The following is a 9,235-nucleotide window of genomic DNA, read 5'->3' as shown; positions in this document are numbered from 1 at the left end:
ATCATTTTGTAATAAATAAAATTTTATATTCAATACATCCAAATACATTGTGATTGATCTTACGGTTGAGATTTCTTTAAAATCACTCTGACTTTTCCCGCTTCAATGTCAGGGGATCCTGATCCCAAAATTAGGTGTCAAATGTGACCTGCGGCAGTATCGTCGTCTCACCTTCTCTTTCATCTCCAGCGTCGCTCTCCTCATTGTCAAGGTAATTGCTTCCTCTCTCTTTGCTTACGCATTCCAATCAGAACCAGAATTCTGTACGGAAGTTGAAATCAATGGATCTTTTTTCTTAGAAGATTTCGCTTTGTGAATTGAACTTGAAATGAACGAAAGTTTTTACTTTTTAGCATTGACTATTTTATAATTATAAGGGGAATCCCTATTTCATACAACACAATCTTAGAATCTTGCTCATGTGAGTGATCATCTAGGGTACAAATTTTGAAATGTATTATTACATACTTGAGTAAACCCTATTCCCTTTGCTTTGTCTAATATAAACCTCAAAGCTTGATTCCTAAATTGCAATATCACTCGATGCTTTACATTTTTATTATTATTCTCAGCAGGAAGGTATATGTCATGGCTGCTACAATCTCATCAACAAATATGCATAAGATCCAACGGCAATAATGTCGGCAACACCGATATGATTACCGACTTACCCGAGGGCATTCTTCTTCATATTCTTTCTTTACTTCCTACCAAAGATGCCGTAAGAACTTCCATATTAGCAAACAAGTGGAGGCACTTGTGGACTTACTTAACTGTCTTTCATTTTGATACTGGTCTAGATGAGTCAAACTATCAACGTCGTAAAAACGCCGCAAATTGTCTTTTAGATCTAGTTGGAAGACTACTGCACAAATCTAATCACGTAGAAAGGCTCGGCGTTCAAATACTTGAAACTAAGGTTGATACAGACAAAGTTAGTTCTTTAATATCTTCTGTTGGGAAGCATAGAGTCCAATATCTTGAACTTTCTCTAGGTGATCGAAGTGATAAGTTTGTGTTACCACATAGTTTCTCAGCTTTTGAGTCACTGAATGAACTACATTTAGAGCTCATGTTCACTCTACATATTCCTAGTGGTGTTTGTTTCCCTAACTTGAAGAAATTAGTTGTTTCAGATGTTAACTTTTCGAATGAGGACTCAGTTCAAAAACTTTTCTCTGGGTGCCCTGTCTTACAGGAGTTGGATTTTTATAATTGTTATTGGAAGAACCTAAACCACATCACTGTTGCAATTTCCACATTAAGGAAGTTGGAAATCGGATTTTGACTTTTTTAGTGTAAATTATGATCATGATATGAAACTAACGATTGATGCGGGTGAATCTTTTATCTTTAAGCTGCACGTGCAATCCACCGATAGAATTTATCCCTGTTAATCTGACCTCCATTGTTGATGCATTTATTAATCTTGGATGTGATGATCCGCCTAATGAACCATATGCTGCTCAGTGTGCGTTTGATCTATTGAGTGGACTTAGTAATGTCAAGTCTCTCAGACTATTTAATAATACTCTTGAGGTATGTTTGACTATTTGTTCACCATCTTAATATTTTATGAATATTGTATGCAATAATACCTAATGAGATTGACGTGTTTTGTATAATCCTTGCATATTTTCTATGTATTACAACACTGAGTGGAGTTTTGTTTCCATTACTAGTGTCTTTACCATTCAAAGGATACTATTCATCTCCTTCCTATGTTTCACAATTTGACACATCTTAAAGTGGTTTCTGGGAATCCTGAGAACCCTAATGAGGTACTAATGGACATTCTCCAAAAGACCCCTAAACTGGAAGTTCTTGAGATTTCAGGGGTGGTAAGTTTTTATGTTCATTACCAGTGCTTGTACTTGCCCGTGTATCAAGGCTAACAATAATATTATTTCTATCAATTGACTTGTTTGGTTGCTCTTATTTAGGTACTTAACTACTTGGATGGTGAAGATTTGATATTGAACTCACTGCCTTGCTGTTTCAAATCTTCTCTCAGTCATTTACGCTTATTAAATTTTTATGGAAATGAATATGAAATCCAATTCCTTAGGTTTATCTTACAAAATGCCCCATATTTAGTGGAGATCAATATACACTGTTCGAGACAGTTATTTGCTGATATGGAGAAATTGACTAATGTCTTTAACCAATTGGAAGATGTTGGCCTGGAGAAGTTGTTTCATCAAGTTTCGGTAAATCTTTTTTTTCCTTCTCTTCTCTTTCTTTTTTCCTTCTCTTCACTAAAATAAATTGACTAGTTTAACATCATTCCATAATATTAAAGTGTGGTTAATGAAATGAATAGCTTCATTGGTTAGACTACCAAAACTAGTTTGTGGAGCATGCGCTTAGTTAACTGAATCAATTTATTTTAGTGTTCAAACTCTTTTTTGTGTTGTTGGTGAATGTTTGCTGAGAAATGGAACCATCAAAGTGTTTAGAATGGTCACTATTACTTCTTACACTTGGACTTTTTCTTTGAATTTTGGGAGACTGGTTCATTTCACTCAACACACTAAAACATCCCAACTATTTTTAGACCATAGTATGTTAGGCAAGGTATTGAGTTCTTAGTGAAGCCTAAATAAATATATAGGATTATGTGATTCTTAGTGAAGACCATAGCAGTATACTTAAACGTGACACCGGCCAATTGCTTAGATATTGGTTGTTGGGGGAGGCTACAGAGTGCTTTGAACAAGTTTCACAGAAACATGAAATGTTAAACACAAACTTTTCTTTCAATTTTACTTGGGAATGATTTGTCTTACCTAAATTTTCCTTTCATTTGCTTTTCGTTGTTGTGGAAAATTTTGGAAGATGTGTGTTATTATAAAGGGGTTTGAGATCTTGATTCTGAATTTAGTTGAGCTGGTCATTGATTTATATTTGTTTTCACTGTTTCAGTCACAGCTACTATGACGTCTCTGATAATGAATCTGACGAGGATGATGAATCTGGATGAGGATGATGAATCTGATGAGGATGAAGTGAGTAAAACACATACTGTTTTCACAATAGGGCAATAATAGTGAACACTTCCTAGTTATTAGTGGCTGTTCATTGTTAGGTGAAACACATAGAATGCCTTTGTCTAATTTTTGTCGATGTTTTCAGGCTGCAAATTTTGGGATTCTCCCTGCTGCAGGTAAGAATTGACATGCTCTGACTGATTAATTATTTGCTATTTATCTTATCCTATCCTTATTGTTAGTTCTTTATATGAATGACTTGAGTTATAGTGAACCTATTACGCTAGTTACCTTTCTAAATTTATTTGTGTTTTTTTGGATTCTAAAATATGAGGAATTCAATTTTCTAATCTCAGAGCCACTTTGAAAGACTCGACGCATCAAGGATGAAGATCTTCTTGAAGGTCAAGTTGTAAAATGCCAAAAGTTTTGCTATCTGTCTTCAATGATTTTCTGCTACTTATGCCAGCGATTTTAATCTCTGGGAATGGATCATTGTAATCTCTGGATAGTTAGGAAGAGATTTCCCTGCTTCTGTTTCTATATTTTTATCAATAGTATACAAGCATTCCTACCATTTTTATTGTTTTCTGTTATATGATAATCATGTAACTTTTATTTAAAGTTTATGTTTTTGTAAATTTAATGTTATTATAATAACTTATCATTAAGATGTGATTTTTTTATTCTTTTTCTTATAGTAACACAATTTTTTTCTTTAAAAATACAAATAACCAGATCCATATAAATAAATAAATTCCCTCAAATGCAATTAAACTGAAAATTAAATTTTGTGTAAATTTTATTGTGCTAAACGCAGTTATGAACTTATGATGACCTTTGTTAAACCATCTCTTGTTTTCATGATCTATAATACAAATTCTATACTAGTGTTGATGCAATTTTTCCCATCCCCTATAAAAAATTAATAAACAAAGCATCCATTATTGACATACTAAGAACATGATTCTTTGTTGATTTCTTTTGTTTTAACCTGGAGTAAACATCATGCTTTGAATCAGAATAGAAAACAGCTCAAAAGTAAGAATACATAGAAGTGACAACGTTACATTACTTATTACTTAGCATATATTCTAATCAGACAGCTAAAATGAACATAGCCATTAATTTCTAATGTTCACACGTGAAGCAATATTTGCACACCCCTTAAGTAAGAAAAGTAAGAAAAGAATATATGCATGATCAGTTGAGGAGGAAGGTGAAACCATGAGTCGCAACATGAACAATTTCACGCCTTTGCCGGGGCTTTGGGAGAACAGGTTCTAGAGCCTATGATGATGCTCCTCACACTTCCAGTAATACTCATCAATCCAATGAAGTTCCTGTGTTTTACCGATCTCGTCACTCTACTAGGACCAATGTAAGTATATCATGATATTTTTGGTATAACCATTGTTTGATGATAACAACTTGGTATGTATGTAATTTGGTACTTGTTAATAGGGTGAGAGGAGTTTAGGTGCACAAGATCCATTAAGGTTGTGGGAAATCAGAAGAACTCCTACAGAACATCATAGAGCATCAAAGTAAGACCAAATTTTAAGTTTGCTTAAGTATTTAACTATAGATGAGTGTCAGATGTGTGTTAGTGTCCAATTAATAATTTTAATTATTTTTTACTTACTATAAGTGTTAATATAGTGCATGATGTCCATGTTTGTATCAATAATTCAGACATGGTTTATTGGGCAAAAAATTGCAGTTTTCCAGCACAAACTCATAGAAGACAACAAACTTATGTTCCTAATGAAGAAATGGGAAGAAGAGGTTTTCAACCCATCCAGACTCAGACAAATTTTCCAGCATTCACCTGTAAGATCGACATCAACGCCTCAAACAAACACACAAGTTCCGCATTGTGGTAGAAGATTCCAAATCAACTATTTTGAGCAAGTTACGAAAAGTAGTCTATAACCCTATGCCAACGCAGTTAGCTAGAAAAGTGAGCTTATATTATAGAGGAAATGCTTCGAATGGTTTGAAAGAGAGTGTGAAAGAAAAGAATGAAGATGGTATGAAATGTGCTATTTGCTTGGAAGATTTTGAGACTAAAGAAGAAGTGATGCTTACTCCATGCAACCACATGTTTCATGAGGATTGTATTGTAACTTGGTTAACAAGCAAAGGTCAGTGTCCTGTGTGTAGGTTTGTGATTTTTGAGGAAGTGAAGGGAAATTCATCTTCTTTAAATGGGAATGACATTGCCAATTGGGAACCCAATGGCATGATCTCTGGAGAGCTTTTGTCAATTTTGAGGGGCCATGGAAGAAGCTTTTCAAGTAGAGGGCATGGATTAATGTTTTAAAAGTCAAACCGAATATTGAACTAATGAGACTTCTTTGGATCATGGTTCAATCGTCTTAAACGTTCAATCATGACGAAACCGAGATCTAGCTGAAGTAATTGTTGGTTCAAGGTTAAAGGATTGAATGGTAGGATTTGGTTTGGTTTTTAAAACAGATTTACTGTTTAATTTGTGAGGGACAATGTTAATCAGTAGTATTTCCTATAGTTTAGTTTAGTATTTTGAGTTCTGCAAACTTGCGTCTAATGACCCATTGTTTGTTCTTTTACTTCTAGTTTCATATAACGGCCAAGGAATATACATTAGTTTTTTTTTTGTTACTAAACTATACAATAGTTTGTAATCTGGAGGGGAAAAACCCAAATTATGTTCACTTTGCTTGAAATGTGAATTTATGATAAACTTAGATGAAAGATTTCTAGTTTCTTCGTTGGTAGACATATACGCACAATAATTTTGATTTAAACCATCCAAATATGAATTGATAAACTTTTTTGTGCATTTATCTAAATATTAATTATTTTATATTCAATTCACTTTCAATTTAAAATTATATGTATAAATCAATTCAATTAAACTTTTTTAAAAAAAATTGCAAGCTTAACACACACTAACAATGTGCTTGTCCTTGATGGTCACACACACCTTTAAAAAAAAACTTAGAAGCCAATTTCTTAGAGAAAATGCAAAGTGGGCGAAGAGAAGAGAGTAACCATTAATAAAGAAGTTTAGGAATTGATAAGTGTCAACTTTATAATTGAGGTTAAGTATTAATCCTGACCGGAGAACGTATTTTTGGTACGAAAGTCATCAAACAAGTGGCGCATATGCATCAACTTCATTTACCTTAACGTCGTGTGCCCTAAGGATCCATTTCCTCTACCTAATATAAATTGTCTTATTGATGGGTCCTCTGGCTACAAAATAATGAGTTTACGAATGCATATTCTATCTAAAATCAAAATAGGATGGATCTTATAACGTCATGCTCATTGGGCTGAAAAACACAGGTGCCACCTATCAAAGGCTCATGAATGCATTATTCTCAAGGTAGATATGGCGCAATATGGAAGTCTACATTAATGATATGATTGTAAAAACGCTAGAAGGGGAAACGCGCTGCAAATCTAGAGGATATTTTGGAATCAGTCCAGAGGTACAACATGCGCCTAAATTCCGCCAAGTGTTCTTTTGGTGTACAAGGCGGGTAGGTTCCTGAGTTTTATGCTAGCCAAGAGAGGTATAAAGGCGAACCAAGATAAATGCCAGGTCATCATCAACATGAGGAACCCTTCCAACATTACAAAAGTTCAACAATTAATAGGGTATTTAGCAGTCCTAGCTCGTTTGTCCAGGTGATAAAGCTTTCAATTTCTTTTTCACTTTGAAGAAAAAGGAGAAGTTCGAGTGGAAAAACAGGTGCGAAGAGGCGTTTTCAAACATAAAGGCCTTATTGACGTCGATTTGACATGCCCAATAATAGGTTCACTCCTCTACCTCTATCTATCAGTTACAAACCATGAAATAAGTTTCGTGCTCGTCTTAGAGACACACAAAAATAAATGACGTGTCTATTTTATGAGCAATGTGTTTAAAGGCGTTGAGGCCCGATATCATAAGAATGAGAGGCTTGCTTGGACAATTATGATAATTACGAGAAAAAGCATGCCTTACACTCAAGGGCATCGAGTAATGGTAAAAAATAACTACCTCATTTGACAGATTCCTGAAGCATATAGATCTAGCTAAAAGGATGTTATCTTGGGTAAATGAATTATCTCAGTATAACATCCGGTATATATCTTGAGGAAGTATTAAGTGACATGTATTAGCTAATTTTCTAGCAAGGTTTAGCTTGCCAATAGGCAAGGAGACTCTGTATACATGGATACTATTTGTATATGGGTGCCTCAAAGTTAAAGGGAAATGATGTTCGGATAATATAAGAAGGACCAAATGACTTGTTTGAGTCGAGCAATCTTTGCAAGTTTGAATTCAAGGTTGGAAATAATAAAGCCGAGTATATGGCCTTCATCTTCGGCATGGTCCTTGCCCTTGAGATGGGTGTGCTTCGAATATGAAGGCAAATAACAACTCTTAATTAAGGGCAAATTAGGTTGGTAGAGAATATCAGGCGAATAAACCCCAAAATTTCAAATATCTGAAAAAAGGTATGTGATTTATTTGAACGTTTCAAAGTTTTAGAAAAAAAGTATGTGCCAAGGGAACAAAACTTTAGGGGCTGACCTATTCTCCAAGATCGCCATCACAAAAAGAGTGGGATATAATCGCATTGTAATTCAAGAGACCCTTGTCGCCCCCTGGGTATCGAGATAGATGAAATCAACACTCTTGAAGTCGCCCAAACCATCAGATGTATAATGCTGATCTATAGTCAAACACACTCCTGCTTGACGAGTGTTAGAAGCAAAAAAAGATTAAAAAACGTGCATCAGAGGCACTACAAAGTCAGAATTAATAAAAGAATGTAATTTCCCATAAATAAAATATAGAGTAGAATAAAATCAATTAATTCCCCTAGAATAAAATCAATTAATATATCCATAATCTTAACCTCTAAAGAGTTTAATTGAGGCACTAAAATTAAGATAATGATCTAGAGAATATTTTATATTATTGATAATCTTACTTAGGATAGTTTTTGTTACTAGATATCTAGCTAGGGCAAAATTTAGCATTTCGTGAAAAAAAAATGAGAGGATTAATATGGAAAAAATGGAAACTTTATTTCTCTTATTAAAATGATTGCTAAATGAGGAACCTGTCATGCAAAAACATTTTGAACGTATTAAGAATAATGAAATTAATTATCAATATCTTTGTCATAAGATTCAAAATGAATTGATTAACATGTTTGGTAATGAAGTCAAAAGTGCAATAGTCGAAAAAACCAGAGAAGCAAAATATTTTTCTGTGATTCTTAATTGTACTCATGATGTAAGTCATCAAGAACAAATGACTCCCATTATAGGTTGTGTGGATGTTTTTACAAGTCCAATAAAAATTGAAGAGTTTTCTGTAGAAATTTTGAAAGTCTATGACACAGCAGATCAAGGATTGTTTGAAGAATTACAAAATGTGTTGGAACTCTTGGTTTAGATGTTAATAATGTGAGAGGACAAGGATATGATAATGGACCAAACATAAAAGATAAATATCAAAGTGTACAAAGAAAATTATTAAATGTTAACTCTAGAGCATTATACACATCATGTGGTTGTCATAGCCTTAACTTGACACTTTGTGATATTGCAAATTTTTGTACTAAAAGCTAAAGATTTTTTTTGGAGTGTTACAACGTATTTATACTGTATTTTCTCATTCGACAAAACGTTGGAAAAATCTTAGAGACAATTGTGAAGAGTTAAACTATTAATCCATTGTCACAAACACGTTGGGAAAGTCATGTGAATATTGTATATGCAATTAAATCTCAAATTTCAGATGTAAGAGAAGCACTACTTTAACTCATGGAATTGAAAACTTTGAATTTTTAGAAGCTATGATTATTTGGTTTGAATTGTTAACTTTTTGTTAATGAAATTAGCAAAAGTGTGCAAAAAAAAGACATGTGTATTGATGTGGCTATAAAACTAGTAAAAAGTTTGATCAAGTATTTGAAAAAAATACAGAGAAGAAGAATAAGAAGAAAGAATAAGAAGAATAGGTCTTTTTATAGTGGTTTATGTTTTGATGTAGTATAAACATTGATTCAAAGATCCATACTTGTATTCTTTTTGCACAATGTCAAATGAAAATGTATTTTTTTATCCAATTATTTCTTTTATCCTTATGTATTTATTGTTTAAAAATATTATAGGGGCATCACTCTTTTAATTCTTCCAAGGCACCCAAATTCAAAGGACCAGCTCTGTTTATCATGTCGCCCTTGTCGTTT

At 33.5% G+C, this 9,235-nt stretch overlaps 1 long non-coding RNA gene and 1 pseudogene across 1 annotated transcript; both read left to right on the top strand.

The window, feature by feature from the left end:
- The window catches only part of LOC131605371 (F-box protein At4g22280-like), a 23,817-nt pseudogene extending 20,342 nt beyond the window's left edge, over positions 1–3,475 (top strand).
- Positions 3,476–3,731: 256 nt separating this feature from the next.
- On the top strand, positions 3,732–5,768 carry LOC131602390 (uncharacterized). The gene is made up of 3 exons (XR_009284073.1): positions 3,732–4,371; positions 4,455–4,537; positions 4,714–5,768. It is a non-coding gene; the product is annotated as an uncharacterized LOC131602390 (long non-coding RNA).
- Positions 5,769–9,235: the final 3,467 nt, after the last annotated feature.

This window comes from Vicia villosa, linkage group LG5, assembly GCF_029867415.1.
Source record: "Vicia villosa cultivar HV-30 ecotype Madison, WI linkage group LG5, Vvil1.0, whole genome shotgun sequence".
In the NCBI taxonomy this organism is placed as follows: Eukaryota; Viridiplantae; Streptophyta; class Magnoliopsida; order Fabales; family Fabaceae; genus Vicia; species Vicia villosa.
Note: the sequence above shows the minus strand (reverse complement) of the source record. Positions and strands in the feature narration are given on the sequence as shown.